The sequence below is a fragment of the Protopterus annectens genome, chromosome 8.part0 (genome assembly GCF_019279795.1).
Source record: "Protopterus annectens isolate FY-2018-M chromosome 8.part0, PAN1.0, whole genome shotgun sequence".
In the NCBI taxonomy this organism is placed as follows: Eukaryota; Metazoa; Chordata; order Ceratodontiformes; family Protopteridae; genus Protopterus; species Protopterus annectens.
In genome coordinates, this window is record NC_056741.1 from 906,202,690 (window position 1) to 906,220,129 (window position 17,440).

Below are 17,440 nucleotides of genomic sequence, written 5' to 3' on the forward strand. Positions count from 1 at the left end.
GTAATCGACTACTACTATATTATATACTACTAGTTAAAAATCAAAAAGATCAAAAACATCTGTGCAGTTACTCACTCCTTTGATGTTTTTTAAGAAAACCACCAGAAATGGTTTTGTTGGTACATCATAGAAGGATTTTAACTAAAAGGCTAAGATGCCTTTATTGGTCAAAGCTCATTTTATATAGTAATTGACCTACTGACCCTTTTCAACCATGATTTGGACCTCAAGAAAAATGCTAAAATGCAATTTATATGGATATTTTGAGGTAACTAATCAGCGGGTATGTTTTGGAGAAATGGTAGAAAGCTGGAATGCTAATAAAAAACATGCAGACACAGAGAGAATGTGCACACTCCAAACAAACAGTCCTGTGATCATAGCCACTGAGCCATTATGCTGTCAAAATAAATAAAAAACCCACCTGTCCTCCTGCTTTATTTGGGAAGTTGTGTTTTATAAAAAGCCTGAAAATTGTGAATATCCACATTATGACATTTATTTCCCACGTTTACTATTATGCTTGCATAAAACATTTTTTTATATGTCAAACCCTTGAATATTGTGTGAAACAGGATAACAACCCAAATTCTACAAGAATGACACTGGTTGTATATACTGACTAGCCTGTAAAATCCCATCATTTTCATAAGAAATGTTCCATTTGGGCATCTGAATATATAACAACCCTGAACAGAGAACAGGGCTAAACTCTGGTATTTAGAGTTGTAGGCCACATATCTTATCTCTGAGCTTTCACAGTGCCTACATTGGAACATCAAATGCACAATTACATTTAAGGGCAAAATATTTTTTGTATACAAATGCTGCATGGTTAAGTTATATGATTAACCACATTTTATAAGTAGTAGTATTAAAACAAAGGTATAGATATACTCAGATACTGTTAGATACTAATAGAGAAGAGCACAAAACAAAAAGAATGACAAAACAAGAGAAAAAAAAATGCCCCATATGTGAAATGAGCAGCCCATCCTGACTGGTGCTCTCAGTCACATGTGCAGCATACTTTCCGTTATGCCTCTTGCTTGCAATTTTATTAATGCCCGCACTGAGGCCCACATAACCACATGTGTCATAGGCTTGCATGTAGAAAGACAGGGAAGTCAGATATACTGAAAGATAAAGTGAAGATTCAAGGACATGTACAGTTAAGCATGTGCTCAGGAATAAAAGGCATTTGTGCTTACAAAAGTTAACCTGGACCAGTTAATATAGTATCTCATCAGATATAAATGATGATAGAGAAATGGTATGAGAAACAAAGCACAGAATAAATGGCCATATGTTATACATACTTTAAGCATCAGACAGTACTGGTACACCTTTTGCCTGCTTACAGGGTCAACTTAAAAGTGAGTCATCTTATTTTTCTGTTATCTTCATTTATCAGAGGTATGAGATTCAAGTTATCTTTTCTGTTGCTTCCTCTTTATTCCAGTCCCCATCTAGTGACTTTCTATTCCATTATCACAACACAGCTTGTCTAATATGACTAAAAAGGTTGAACATTATGCAGAATCTGAAATGGACTGACATTGCCCTTCTGTTGGTGTCGTCCATCTAGGGCCAACCTTAGGTAAAATGAAGCCCTAGACAAAGGATTTGATGGTGTACCCTCTGTTTATCCAATGAACCCCCCCCCCCGCCTCCCATTTTCTCCCATCCTGGTTTCTCCGCATCATGCAGACAGGCTACTTTTGTCTTGTTATTTTTTTTATGCTTTGTAGTACTCATTATTTTTTTCCTGAATTCTTTCAGTAGACGCTAACTGGCTAAGACAGAGCTGTAATAACTGTGGGGAAAATAATTTAATTAAATCAATGATTTTTAGAACCCCAGAAGTTGTGGGTTTATACTTGTTTAGTGGTACATTTAAACCTTTTTTCCCAACCTTTTTATCTACTGATTGCATGAAAAACTATGGAAAGAAATTGAATATTTTTTCATAGAAGAAATAAACTATGTCCAAAGTTTAATGTTCCTAATAAAATGAGAAGACAAATGTTTGCAAGGGTACATAAACCATATATTTGAATACTGTCTGCTTTCCTACCTCCCCAAAAAGACAGTCACCTTCTATGTGCCCCCATATTAAATTTTGTGCAATGATATCAGCAAGGTGCTTAACAAGATGGTCTTTTTCTCATTTTTGGACATAATTATGGCATTCTATACACTACAATGTTATTATGAGGGCTGACGAGGTAGTATGAATTAAGCACAGAGAGAGCGGTATGCATATTCCATATAATAACATTAGAATGAAGGTTGAGAAGCCTTCCAGTAGTGCTGCAGACTTGGTAGGCTTGTATTGAAGCCGCTTTTCCCAAATGTAGGTAAAGTTACTATATAAGATGATTATCCTTCATAAACAGTTAAGAAACATACTGAAATTGAAAGTGGTTTCATTACTAGAGGTGGTGGGAATGTCTAAAAAAAATGAGTGCGGAGAAGTTAAAGGAGTTTGATAGTGAGAAAGATGGAGAGTCTCTCATTGCAGCTGAGTGGTGACAGAGCACCAGAAGAAGAAACCCTTATGGACGTATTTGTAGAGATTAAAAAGATGGAAGGACACTTATATGACTACATGAAAGAGACAAATAGGCACGCCAGTGAGGCCATGGATGTTATCCATGACCATACAGAAATACTGCAGAAGCTAACAGAAGATGGCAAAAATTTGAAATTTCATGTTGATGCAGCAGAGTTGAAGCTGGAGCTATTGGAAGTGATAATTGTGGATCAGGGAGATAGTGTACAGAGAAAGAAAAACTTAAGAATTGATTGAGTGGCATAAAGGATGGAAGGTAGAGACTGTAGACTCTTCATCAGTGAATAATTGACTGACTGAGTGGTAACTGATTCCAGAGAGAGAGAGAGATTTAGATTGAGAGGTAGTACCGGACCACGTGATCCCTCTGCATGCAAAGAGGTCTGCCTGTCCTGATCATAGTGCATTTTGCAACCTACTTGGACATAGGAAAATTCCAGAAGAAACTGAAAGCCTGGGATGAGGCCTGAAATAACAAATGCCAGAGTATTCATCGGTCAAGTATTTTAATCAAAGAAGTGTAAGATGTGGGTATCATTTATACTAACACAATGTCTTTGTAAGTTAAAAAGCCTTAAATACAAAATGTTATATCCTGTTTCATTCAAAATTCTGTTGTGGAGAGGATCTAAGACATTCACAAATCCTAAGGAAGCTTATGGTTTGGTGGAGATTTACAAAGTTACAAGACATAGGCAAGTGCAAGAACAGAGCTAATTATGGGGGGGATAAGTTCGCTGAATACAAGAGTGAGGAATATGGAATTAAATTCTCCCCTATTTAAGGAGACAAAAACTTTAGTAGACAGGAGGGACATGCAGTTAATGTTGGCAAGCCAAAATGGCCAATGAGGGATTTAAACCCTAATTGACATGCCTTTGTTCATTCAAGTAAGATTCTACTATCACTAAATTATATCTTTAAACATGCTTTCAGTGAAGTAATTAGTTGCAAAATGCACACAATTTTATATAAGCTTTCAGCGTGACACTAAGTGTGGTTCTTAAGAGGTAATCATCATGGACTTGGATGATGCTATAGATTGTTTGTTTTATTGGTCATAGGAGTTCCCAGACATATGGAACTTTGTTATGAATATGGGGGAAGTTCCCAGACTTATGGAACTTGGCTATGAATATGGGGGTAGTTGCTAGACATATGGAACTTGGCTATGAATATGGGGGTAATAAAGTATTATATGTTGTTTGACTGTTTTTATTTTTATGTACATTGTATTAAAAAGAGACTGTGATTAAAGTCTGGCATCTGGAACATGTGCAGCTTTGACAGGTTATAATTGGTATTGTTATTAATAAGTGTTCTGACTTGTGAATTATTAATCACTGGGATTAATTAGACCGACAGTGGAGTAAACAAAATAGTAGTGACCTGCACTGATTAATAAGAAGGGGTGAGGGGAGTATGGCTGGGATAAACATGCCTGGGTGGACTTGTTTGCTTAGGATGGTGGTCTTTCATGGTAGCACATTAAAGTGTTAAATGTCTCTTTGGCACTTTCACTGCACTCACGTGGTGTTAGTTGGGTAAAGAGGCAGCAGGCCGACTGCCTAAATGGGAGTAAGAGGGTTCTGCTTAGGAATTGCAAAGTTTATTATTTGTACATAGCTATTGAATGGGGTACTAAAGTAAAAGGGATTCTAAACAAACTTGTGATTATTGTGCTCTGATGTCTGGTGGGGTGAGACATGCTTTCTGACAAGCGCATACAGATGTGTTGAGACAAGGAGATGTGGAAGAGACAGGAGAGATGTGCAGTTAAGAGTCAAGTGGGGATACTGCAAAGTGTTACTAGGGATGGTTGGGACTAATTTGCCAGGAGTGAAAGAATCAATAATTGGCACAGGATATGAATCAGTATTAAAGGGAAATGGGAGCTGAAATTAATCTTTTGACACAGAAGGACAATGGACTAATTAGTCCAATTAAGAGGGAGCATGTTTTAAGTTTTTCTCAGAGAGAAAGAGAGAGAGAGAGAATGGTTCTTTTGTGGCCCTACAGGAGATTCATTTGGAAACTAAAGAACACAGTAAGTTAGTAAGGGATGTAAAATTTTAGCTATGTCTAGCTATACAGGTGCTAGGCAATGAGGGGTTATTTTGCTAACATGAGAGGGATTGAATTTGAGGGAGACTGTTGACTGATACAGAATACTGCTTAGCAGCACAAAAAAGATGGTATAAAGGTAGCCAGATTGCTATTGCCTCCATATATGTCCCACTAGGTACAAATGTGAAGTGGTTAAGTGATACTTTATTAACTCGTTCAAGCCTATAGCACATTTTTTATACTTCCAATTAACACTCATAGCTCCTTATGTGTCCAGACCTTTTTTGGGTCTGCCTTCTGTAACTAAATGACTTATCAGATTATAATAGGCAGGATTAGAAAGGGCAGGTAGCTATTAATAAAATTACACTAAGATTGTTAATCTAGGATATCCCACAGTAGAAAAACATTGATTTATCTTATGCTTTTTTTAAGATGATTTTTCAGAAAATGCTCTAGAATTCAAGAGCGTGTGTGTAGAATGAAAGATGTGTGACATTCAACACCATATAGGTGTTAAGGAGTTAAAAGTAATAAGCTCTCAGGATAACAAGGAAGGGAAGACCCAAAAAATAATGTTTCAGTTATGTGGGCTTGTGAATGTTCGGGAAGTTTGCTGTGTAATATTACACTGCGGTTTCACTCACTGTCCCACAAAGTGGAAAAGTTGGTCTAAGTTAAACCAAATTTATATAACAAAGGAAAATAGAGGAGTGGTCAAACATAAGGATATGGCTCTGCTGTTGCATTTGGACTATGCAAGGGTCAATTTGTGGCTGGAATGGGCCCCATCAAGAGATATGCTGGGGCAGTGGAGGTTCCCCACATTTGAGCTAAACTAAGAGGAAAGAAAGTGAAGGAAATAGTTAATAGTTTATTAGATGAAACTGAGATAAATATGATATCTTGGTGGGACCAGGTAAATTAAAGAGACAGATATAGGAGTAAATTAGAGTGGAGATACAGAGAGAGGCAGAAAGGAGGGGGATATTAATGCAGGATATAAGTGAGCTTTAGCTGTGAAGGGGACAGCTGGGCCAGGTTAAAGAAAAAGTTGACAGCAAGCTTAACAGAAATGTAAAAACATGATGATAATAAAATCTTTCTTCAAAATGTGGCAGTAAATGAATTATATCCTACAAGTTCTCCTACTGCTATAAGGTTCTTAGTGGATAGAGTGAGATAGCAAAAATAAAAAAAGCTATTTTGAAAGTGAGGAGGATGAATGGGGAGGCACTGATAGAAATAGGGGACATTGAGGGAGTATGTCAGGTATTATGAGACTGTAATGAGGGTATGTTCCCAACAGAATATAATAGATCAGTGGTGTTAATTATCTATAGTTTATTCCTTTGCAGGCAGTATCAGAGCAGGAGGAGGAGCTGCTTTTAGCTGATATTACTAAGGATAAGAGTATTATAGTGAGAGAAGTAAATCACCTATTACTAAGGATAAGAGTAGTATAATGAGAGAGGTAAATCACCTGCTACTAAGGATAAGAGTAGTATAGTGAGAGAGGTAAATCACCTGTTACTAAGGCTAAGAGTAGTATAGTGAGACAGGTAAATCACCTGTTACTAAGGATAAGAGTAGTATAGTGAGAGAGGTAAATCACCTGTTACTAAGGATAAGAGTAGTATAGTGAGAGAGGTAAATCACCTGTTACTAAGGATAAGAGTAGTATAGTGAGAGAGGTAAATCACCTGTTACTAAGGATAAGAGTAGTATAGTGAGATAGGTAAATCACCAAGTAATGACGGTATTACAATTGAAGTTTGGAGAGATATAGAGAATAGAATAGTTATGGTATGTAAGTTAATGGGATCTTAAAGAAATAAAGCCACCTCACCCCCTTAATGGCAAGAAGGTATTACTGTGGTTCTGCTAAAGAAGGGCAGGAATCTGGGGCATCTCTGGTCTTACCAGCCTATTATAGATTTAACAATGATTACTACTTTCATCATACAGACTATCTAAATAGACTAGCCAATATTTTTCCTCATATTATACACGAAGATCAACATGGCTTTATAAAGGGGAGAAGAACACTTGACAATATTACAAGAACCTTAATGATAGGACAGGATGTAGTGAAAAACAAATGAAAATTGGCAGTGTTAGCACTGGATGTTGGGAAAACTTTTGATAGAATGGAGTGGGATGTTTGAGGAAAACGAGGTTTCTTAAGGGCTTTTAACAGATATTGCAAAGAATATATGATGGGTTTGGTGTGTAAGTGAATGAAACTCTCTCATGGTTTTCAGTTAACTAGGGGGATGAGACAGGGAATTCCTGTACCATCAACAAGTTTTCGTAATATTCCTTGAACCCTTGGCTAGTAAGATTAGGATCTCTAGGATAAGAGGATGTCACTGGAGCAATATTTGAGGTCGGTGTAAATTGCTGCTTTGAATAGTGAAGTAAATACAGTGCACTGTGAAGAAAAGGAGAATGAGAAAGAATTAAGATATTTGGGGGTCTGTCTAAAGGAGTCATTTTATGAGTCCTGGCTAGCTACTTTTTCAAATTAGAAACTTACAACTGAGGAAGATGTTGGGACTAGATTTGGAATAGAGGGTAGAAATTATGGAGTGGCATTTGATTCGGTCCTATTCCTGCTGCAATTCCAGTAGCCTTTTTGTTCCTCATTAAGTGAAGGTTATGAGAAGAAAATCAAAAATTGGATAAATGACTTTATTTGGCTAAAGGAGATCCCTCGGGTGAATTGGGACAGGTTAGTTATTCCCAAAGGCACAGTGGGTTTGGGAGTACCAGACATAAAAAGATATACAAAAAGCTATTCAGTTGTCATTTGTATTGCGGTACTACCTGGGGGAAGATGGTTTTGGAGAAAAACAGTTGAGTGGGGAAGCTGGATATCCATGAAGCTATGTAGGGCAGAAAAGCATAGGTGGTTTCATCTCATCTCTTGGATGTGGTTAGTTCTAAGGTTAGATTTTTGTACCAGACAAAGGTTTGGAAGAAATGGAGGAATGATATACTACCTATAGAGGGGGTAGACTGCAAGATATAAATGTTAACTCTCCCCCCTGGATGGCAGACACAACTATTGGGAGCAATTGAGGGGTGGCATAATGATTAAGGCCTTAACCTTACAGATACAAGGTAAAAGGTTTGATTCTGACCTCTGATTATCACTTAGTCTTGTAATACTCTGCAGACTGATAGCCTAATATATGTGACGCTGTGCCATAATAGTGCATTAGACTTCTAGTAAAATGGTAAAAGGCTTTTAAAGGTTGCAGGCTCAAATCCCACCAGAATCAACTTTGGGTTGGGATTTGGCATAATGGTTAAGGTGTTTACCTTAAAAGGAACAGAGTAAGATCCCCATTAGAGTATTTTTAGATTACCAAGCACTAAAACAAGAAATACAGTACTTGGAGTTGTTAAAAGGGGATCAGGATGAATGGTCAGAATTAGTAAAATGGATTCTGGAGATGAGAAAATCTGTGAAATTGGAGAAAGGGCTAGTGCCTAAGGTTATACAGGTTGTTAGGGAAACTGCAGAAGGAAGTGGAAGGTAATAGATGAATGAGTCAAGGTTTTAGGGGTAGCAATATCTGACAATGATTGGAGGAAGATCCATTCAAGAAAATCTAGGATATTTGCATGGAGTAGCCTGTACAGATATTTATATACACCTGCAAGGATACACCATATGTTCCCTTTAGCAGATTGGTGTTGCTGGATGTGTGACTGTGGAAAAGAGGGAGACTGGATTCATAATTTTTGGAAGTGTCAGTCCCTTGGGGGGTGGAAAGAGGAGGTTGATTCAGATGGTGGTGGCAGGTTATGGCAATCAACAAAGATTTACAGAAGCTGTAATGATGTTGAGAACAGGACTGCAGGAGGAGGTTTAGGAAAAGGGAATGACAGTAGTCTGGTTAATAGATGTAGCTGCTCAGAAGGCAATTAAAAAAAATGGAAAAAAGTTCTGCTCAGTGATCAAGGAATAGTGGCTTTGACAGAAGAAAGAAGAAAAGGAGAGTATGCCTTGAGAGGAGATAAACAAAAATACACAAGGAAGCGGCTTCCTTGATTTTTTTTAATATCTAGAGTTATATACCTGCCTGGTAACAATAGTGACAGATATCCCAGTATGGGGTTTCTTTTAAGCTACTTATAAGGGGTAGTGATACATGATCGAGGCATCAGGGCTTGGGGGAAGTTAATTGTTTCTTTGTTATTAATGCCTGAAATTATTTCAAGTTATTAGCAGTACTAGTAGTAGTAGTATTTGTAAATAAACAGAGTGCTTTGTTTGATTTCAGTTGATGTGGAATAGAGAATGTGAATGTTTATAACCTGCAGATACTTTAGTTTTTTATGCTTTGTAAAAGTATTAAGTGTTTATAAGATTATTGTTCAATAAGATATACTGTGATCTTGGTTTTCAAATGGTTTGTTTGTCATTGTTATAATAAAGTTTGAATTTTGAAAAAGAATGAAGGTTGATCAAGCAGGAAATATAATACACAGCCTACTCCAAAGCAGAAGGCCCAGGTGACACCAGTAGCACAACTGAATGCTGGTTTGGATGACACATATCATGCACTTCAAGGCTCGGTTATCACCAATAAAATGAAGAGTAGTTGGCCTAGATGCCACAAAACAAAGGCTGCAAAGAGTCATTAGGCTTTGGAGTCACACACTGTTTATTTCTAGGATGTCACAAAACACACATTTCAAAGATACAGATCAGGTGCTGCACAAAGATTGTTTCTAGGTTTTATCAGACTTGGTTGCCACATACTTGGATGCAATAAAACAATTATTGTTAGAATAATGGAAGTGGTTGGTGTCTATAGCTGCGGATGATAGCTATGAACTGCTCTGGGATAACCAAAGAAGCATAACAACAAAAATAATTTGAGCAACTTACTTGCGGGAGGAAAAATTATAAACAGCAGCAGCTTCACATAAGTCTGAGCATGGACCATGAAGGATTTTCCATAAACAAACAGCTGCAGTATGCAACTCCGTGCCAATTTGTGTTGTGAGGAGCAACTGTGCACATTAGGTGAGGGGACCAAGAAGAATGCAGAGAATGGTAGATGTCAGTTATGAAGACTTTAAAACAAACTAGTAGTATCTATACAGGGCAGTGCATTTCACTGTTGCTCATACAGAAGCTAAGTCAAATCTGGTTAGAACTGTGATCAAGAAGCAGTGTACAGCAAGGACATACAGCACAGAGCAGCCCAGTTAAATAGAGCAGAGTCTTGCTATGCAACACAACTTAAAAGCTACACTTAAAAGTCATAGCCAATCAGAAAAACAACTGTAAGTTAAACCTGGAGATAGCAGACTGCTCATAACACCAGCACTTTCCTATTCTCACTAGGAAAGAAAAGCCAAAACATTTCCTAAAAGAACAACTGTCTGGAACCTCTGGTACAGTAAATAAAGGATACAGATGCAATTAGGTTAAAAAAACTCCTTAATATATTTGGGACTTGTAACAAATCAAAATATTATATGTAAATGTGAGGTTTTAGATTGGTACACTCCTGAAAATGTTTAGAAGCTTAGTAATGGAAACTAGGATGCCATATTTTATACTTTTTCATTCAGCTTCTCTTTTTATTCATTCTGGTACTGCACTGTATTAATTATTAGTTTATATTTAGAGAACTTTGAGATTGAATTCCTCTCATTATCATGTGGACGTCTGTATAGAGGAATGTTGGATAGCTGCAGGTCTCCATAACTGTGTAGGCCCTCAGCTCATTCTTGTGCCCCAACTCTACAGTGTCATTTCATGCATGCATTTAGTAGTAATACACATCCTTGAATGGCTTTCTTCTTACTGTTTCTGTGCTTATTGTGGCAGCACCCATTAAAAGCCAGTGAGTCAGGCAAGATCACTTGCCATCTCCTACTCAATGAATTGTTGTCTCATCCCATCATTTTCTGTCATTAGTACACAATTAGATCGTGATAGTGTTTCTTTTCTTGTTTTGTTATCCCAAGAGATATACAATACTCCTAAATCTTTTGGACTGGATTGTAACTGCTCTTTAAAGCACACAGCCATAAAATAGGTTACAGTGACTCTGCAACATACAGCAATAGTGAAGAGAATTCCATTCTTAACATTAAACTTAAAAGGCCATTTTTGCTGTTTGGAATTATTGTTGACTTGTAAACTTATCAGCTACAAAATTTCTGTGTGAAGAAAGTTTTGTTTTCCCTTTATCTGTTTAGAAAGCTTTGCTAAACTATTGCTAGCAGCTGAAATGTATATAACACACCGTTTACATACCGAACTTTTACTCTCAGCATTGTTAGAATTTCCTTTAATATGAAATACATCATCATAAATATTCAATAATAGGCATTTCACTGTTGGTAATAGCCAGTGTAATAACAAAAACAAAAAACTAAGTGAATATTCTGTGAGAATACTGGTATAAAAACAATCCTGATTTACAAAGACTTTTATTTCAAATGAAAAATAAGAGAAGCAATTTTTTAGATAAAAAAATCTCCCTAGCATTATGAAAATATATTATAGTTCTATGATTTTGGTTACTTTTGCTCTTTATTATTATGAAAAAGCAGAGGCACAGGAAATGTTCTTCATTCTTACTGCTGCATTAGCCTATGGTTAGCGTCTTGCCAGCTTTCCAAAGCTCTAACTCCTGTTGTTCCCACTCACTGTGGCTGTTGACAGGCTGATAGGTTGTACCCTTTTTGTGGGTCATTTTTAAGCATAACCAATTTCCCTTTAAAATATGAGAATCAAACCCTGTACATTGTGTGTGAAAGGTAAACAACTTAACCATTTTCCTACTGCCTTAAGCAGAAGCATCTCTCTGGCTCCAGAGGAACAGCAGATGGTCAAAAGCTTCTTACCTAGCAGGTAAGACCCAGTTTTTGGAACCTCTTCCTTTCATAAATATTTTTATTGAATATGTGTGGCTTTATTTCTTATCTACCCTAATATAAAAAGAACAGCTATTCCACCTTAAGAATATTGGTTTCTGTCAGGAATTGTATGTGCTTCACTCTGCTTACTTAGCTTATTTTTTAATTCTGTATGGGAATTGAGCTTTTATAAAACTATATGGGCTCTGTTTTCATAGTCAGAATGTGTGTTTTTCCAGCCTGTTACCATTTTCCTATTTGTAAGGTAATCAGAGTTGGATCTAGCACTGGCAATCTAGGCAGCAATCTAGGGAACACTATCCAGGGGGGCCCACTGGCTGGAGGGGCTGCCACAAAACTTACATTTCTTCTTTAAGAAAACACACTGTGTGATTACATTTCCTCTTTAAGGGTGCATGCAGAGTGCATCTTTAGTGGTGTCTGTATGTGGGTCACATGCACATTTAAACATTAGAATGGAGTGCACAATTTTAGATTTAATTATGGAGAATTGCTGTTGCCATTCCAGACGAATGTGGGCAATGAGTCGCCACAGCAGAAGAGGGGTGTGGTGTGTGTGTGTGTGTGTGTGTGTGTGTGTGTGTGTGTGTGTGTGTGTGTGTGTGTGTGTCTGTGCTAAATGCCCTAATTAGGGATGGCAGGTTGGTTAACTCATTCAGACTCAAACCCTGTACCTTGAATACAAGACTCTAGAGCCTGAATCCTCTACAGCAACTGAGAAACTGTCATCAGCAAGTGCATTTCAAGGACTGCTGAGTTTCTGTACATACTGAAAACCCCGGAATTCATGAAGCTTGCACCAGGCGCAGGCGTAGCGTCGGCGATCTAACGCCAAATATGGCCACCGAGCGATTCAGGTACGAGCTGTTTCCATGTGCACTACCAGCATATGCCACAGCTGCACAGCTCCTGGCGCATGTATGCTAATTACCCCATGCGCAGCAGTGTAGCATGCAAATGAAGGTATATAGCAATTCATGAAGTGGTACAGGGGTACATAAACATGCAGAAATGTAAACCAAAAAAAAAAAAACGGTTTATATTTTTTCAAACATAAAATTGGAGCCATGACAGCGGACCAAACTCATGTTTTATACTGTTAATATATGCCAATGGCTAAATATATAGCCATTGGCATAAAAAACATGCACAACACATAAAAAGAACATTTAATGTCATGGCCACACTAACACAAAGTAAAATTGCAGTGCATCGGTGCACAAACGGGATCACAATGAAAATATATTTATATGTAATAAAACTGCAATGTAACACATTTCATGAATTCCCCATAATAGTCAATGGCACGCATGCTACACCACAACCATGGCGCAAGGGTTGCTAAGGGTCTGTGACAGTGTTCTGCGTGGTAACTAGGAATTAGTAATCAATGCCATGCAAATGAGACAAGTAATACTGAATCGCAAAATTCCCGGTGGCATAAGGATATACCTCACAGCGTAACGGTATAACACCTTGGTGTGGCCTGGAGATAAAGATGACATCAGGAGAGGGGTGCGCCACCTTAGCTGTAAGCAGATTGGAGCATGTTGCTAAGCAAAGCCACAGGATAGGGGTGTGGAAGTAGCCATAGCTTTGCTTAGCTGAGAGCACACAAGGTAACCGAAAGTGCATGTGAACGTGGATGAAAACTTGCTTGAAACCCGGTAAACGGCTGTGCGCGGCGCGCACCATAGCTGAAACAGGAAGGATATGTGAAGACAATAAGGAAATTCTGCAGCATGGTAATTGGAGTACAAATGGGTAATTAACACCTAGGAACCCAGAGTGGGCCATAGACAACAGCCAACAAGGCTGCTAACAGCTACCTGCAGAACAGGAAAGGGGAGGTGCCGTACTGCAAAGAAAAGAGAACTGTCACAGTAGAACAAAGCAAACCTGCAGTAGATCAGCTACATAACACATTTCGCTATACAATCCTGGGTTGGGAAAGTACAAAACAAGAAAGCCGGCAGCTGGAACCATGCCTGACAATGGGAGGGGAATCAGGTGGAAAAGTGAAGTAAAGGGCAATAGATGAATCATGGCAGCCAAGCATAATTCAACACTAAAGGCCCCACAATAGCTGCAAAACCCATAATTAAGATACCCTGCAGCTGGAATTGCACATACACACCCAATTACACCAGCAGCATCCATTACACAATAGTATAAATTGTGAAAGCACCTCACACACACTTGTGTATTCCCAGACACTCTGCACCATTGGTGTATACAGACAGGGAACTTTTAATATGTACATGTTAGGGGCTGCCATAGCTTTGATTCACCAGCATGTGTTGGAGACTGACGGTGGTGTGAAGGATGATGCTGACAACCATCTCAGGCACCGGAGGAGGAGAAGAGTGTTCAGAACCAGGGTAACCTGCCAGGGGCTACATGATCTGGAGATAGAGCATTGCAGGGTGGACAGGGACACCATACAGCAACTTGTTGAGCTGTGCCGGCCACGCCTCAGAGACAGAAATAACAGAGGGGAACTCATCCCAGTGGACACAAAGGTATGTGTAAGCTTGAGAATACTAGCCACAGGTACCTTTCAAAGGCAAACTGGGGATATCATGAGGATCTCACAGGCATCAGCATCCCGGGTACTCCACCAGTTCCTGGATGCCATGTTACCACATGCCAATGAGCACATATACTTCCCCCGAATGCAGGAGGAGTTGGCCAGCAATGTGCGTCTCTTCCACCATGTGGCAGACTACCCAGAGGTACTGGGTGCAATAGACTGCATGCACATGCACATCAAGACACCACCCGGTGAGCAGGGTAGGCACTACATAAACCGCAAGGGGTACCCCTCCATCAACTGCCAGGTCATGTGCAATGCCCAGGGCATTATCATGGATGTGTGTGCTGGCAGCCCTGGAAGCTATCACGACTCCCACATCTGGCATGCCTCACAGCTGTATCAGGTATTGCCAGGGGGGGCATCCCATATGGCCACCTGGTGGGGGATGATGGCTATGCACTGGAACTGTGGATGATGACTCCCATCAGAACTGCACACACACCCATGCAAGAATGCCATAATAAGGCACATGCAGAAATCAGAATCATCATAGGGCATGTGTTTGGGATGCTGAAATCATGGTTCCATTGCTTGGACATATATGGTAGAGCCTTGCAGAACTTTCCAGGCATGTGTGCCCACATCTTCATAGTATGTGCCATGCTACACAATATGACCCTGTGGAAACAGCTGCAGCAGGGACAGAATGGTGAAGGCCCTCACAGCCCACCACCATTGCCAAGGGCCCCACAGGCACAGAGGGACTCAGACCACAAACACCCTGTGCCAGCCCCAGTAGGCAGACGGAGGCGTGCCCAGTATGCCCATGCCTTGGCAAAGAGGGAACGTATAGAACACACACTGACAGTGTAGGCACCTATGGACAAACACCCTTCTCCATCTGCACACACAGCAAACATGGATGGCACACACACACGACCACCTGTAAATTGTCATGTTTAGGTGGTTTACTGTGTGCATCCTACATAGGCAGCCCTCAACTATTGTACACACAACTGCAATTGGCAAAAGGTAAATAAATACCTGAACAGTAAATTAAGCTATCAGCATGTGTTGATACTGTATGTCTAGCTTCAAAGGTACATAGGTAGGTACATGCCTAACTTCCCGAGACCATTCATAAGCCTAGCCAAAATGTGTCTGCTGTTACCACCCCATTGATTAACTAACTGTCCCTCTGTGGAACAGAGCCAATTGCAGGATCCCTGGGGTGTATCCACTGTTCCCCACCCACTCTGCAAGGATTCCCTGGAGTGTTAGTGAGGGGCTCCATATAATGTAATCAGGGATGTAGTTCCAAATCATGGGGAGTACCCGTGACAGGAATCTGCCACTCCAGCATCATCCCGTTATGGTTGTGGCAAGGTGTAGCTCATTACAGTGTGTAGCTCACTGTGACATGAATTCCCATAGGTGGAGCATATCCATTAAGCCTGACTTGGACACGACTTTGTTGGCCAGCAAATATCATCTCTGAGTAAATGAGATGCCACTGAGTAATGCAAGAGTTTATGCAGTCTGGCAGCATAGGACACATGTCTGAGGGCATTATCCCTCTTTGCGAGGTACGTTCATGGCCCTTCCAGCTGTCGGATGTGTCTTCTGAGGTACTTCCAAAATGGGTTATCATACTCGATGATGGGATTGATGAGTGATGAGTAAAGGGGCACAATAACCTAAGTCTGTTTAGATGCAAACCCTTAAGTAATCAGATGGCCTACATAGACAGATGTCCTAACTACTTCGCAGATATGATTGTCAAAGGAGAGATCACTATGTAATGTAGTCCCCACATACCCATTATGTCATCTGAATTATAGTGTCTGCCACTCATGTGTTAATATGTGTGTGTGTAGTTTCCCAAAATGGAATGACCATGCAGTATGTGGCTTTTAGCTGGAGGCCATGACTCTGACACCCTGTGTTGGTCTATGTGAGGCCCCTTGAAGGATGTCTGTGACAGCTGGACTGTCAGTTATGGCTCCCAGTCTGCAGTAATAGCCAAACACGGCCTGCTGTAGTCCACTTGTGTTAGCCCATACCTCTGAGAAGTATATGGAAAACAGTAGGGGTCCCAGGACTGAGTCCTGTGGGACACCAGTTGTGACTGGTCAAGAGTTGGACCTGGAGGCTGCTAGGCTTACCATGTGGGTTCTATGTATATGCCTGTTGGCAAACCAACCTGTGATGTATGGGTGTATATACTGGCTGGTGAGTGTAGAAATAATACCTGAGTGGGGAATGGTGTCAAAACCCTTGGCGTGGTCCAGCTAGTATGTGTGAACTACCATACCCCACACCTAAAGTCTAGGTGATTGTAAGATGTAAAACAGGTTCAGTAGGCATGATCTGCACTCAGTCAAGCTGACCTGGGTTGGGTCAAGTGTCTGGAGGTTACCATTGTCTATGTTAATGAGTGCCATGAGGATGTGCTCCATAGCTGTGCAGATCAGGCTACTCAGGCTTATGGGGTGGTAGTTACCATGATCAGTTGTGTCACCACCCTGGTGGAGTGGAATAGCTGTTGCCATGCACCAGTGAATGGCCATGTTGCCTGTGTAGAGGCTGATGTTGAATTGCTATATTAGGCGGGGGGCCACTTTGTCTTGTAGTGTCTGCAGGATGCGGTCTGGGACACCATCTGCCTCCATTGACGCTATGTCATACCATCTGAAAGGGCCATTACCATCTGTATGTCTCAGATGTCCGGGATACTGTACACTTTGGGTATTGTTGTGGGCCCTGTAGGGGGTGAAGCTTGCTCCGAATCTATCATCAAGTGTGTTGGTGATATCAGTAGGGTCAGTATATTCAGTCAAGCAGAAAACAGATGCACGTGGAACCCTGCACGGCCAAACAGTAATAAATCCAAATAAGAGAAGCCAGCAAGAGTTGGTAGATGCCAAGTCCAAATAAGTTTATTCAGACATAAGGGACAAATCCCCCATGAAACATATAATCAGACCGGTTTCGGCTCAACAGAGCCTTCTTCAGTGAAAATCAAATAATAAATGCAATAACAAACCCAGTTTATATATATATATATATATATATATATATATATATATATATATATAAACCTGGAAAATCACATGAGAACCAATCAGAGTACATTCAAAATTGGTCATTAAGAACAGGTGGGAACAACGCCCCAAGTTTAATGATCCATTTCCTCTCTCATGCCATTTGAGCTTATCTTTACATTTGCCCTTAATACAGTCTATAATAACAAACTTAAAAGAAGCTGTTGCATGTTTCAAACTGTGTTTATATAATGCATTGTTGGGGCGTTTGTTCTTAATATCACTCAAATGTTCACAAATTCT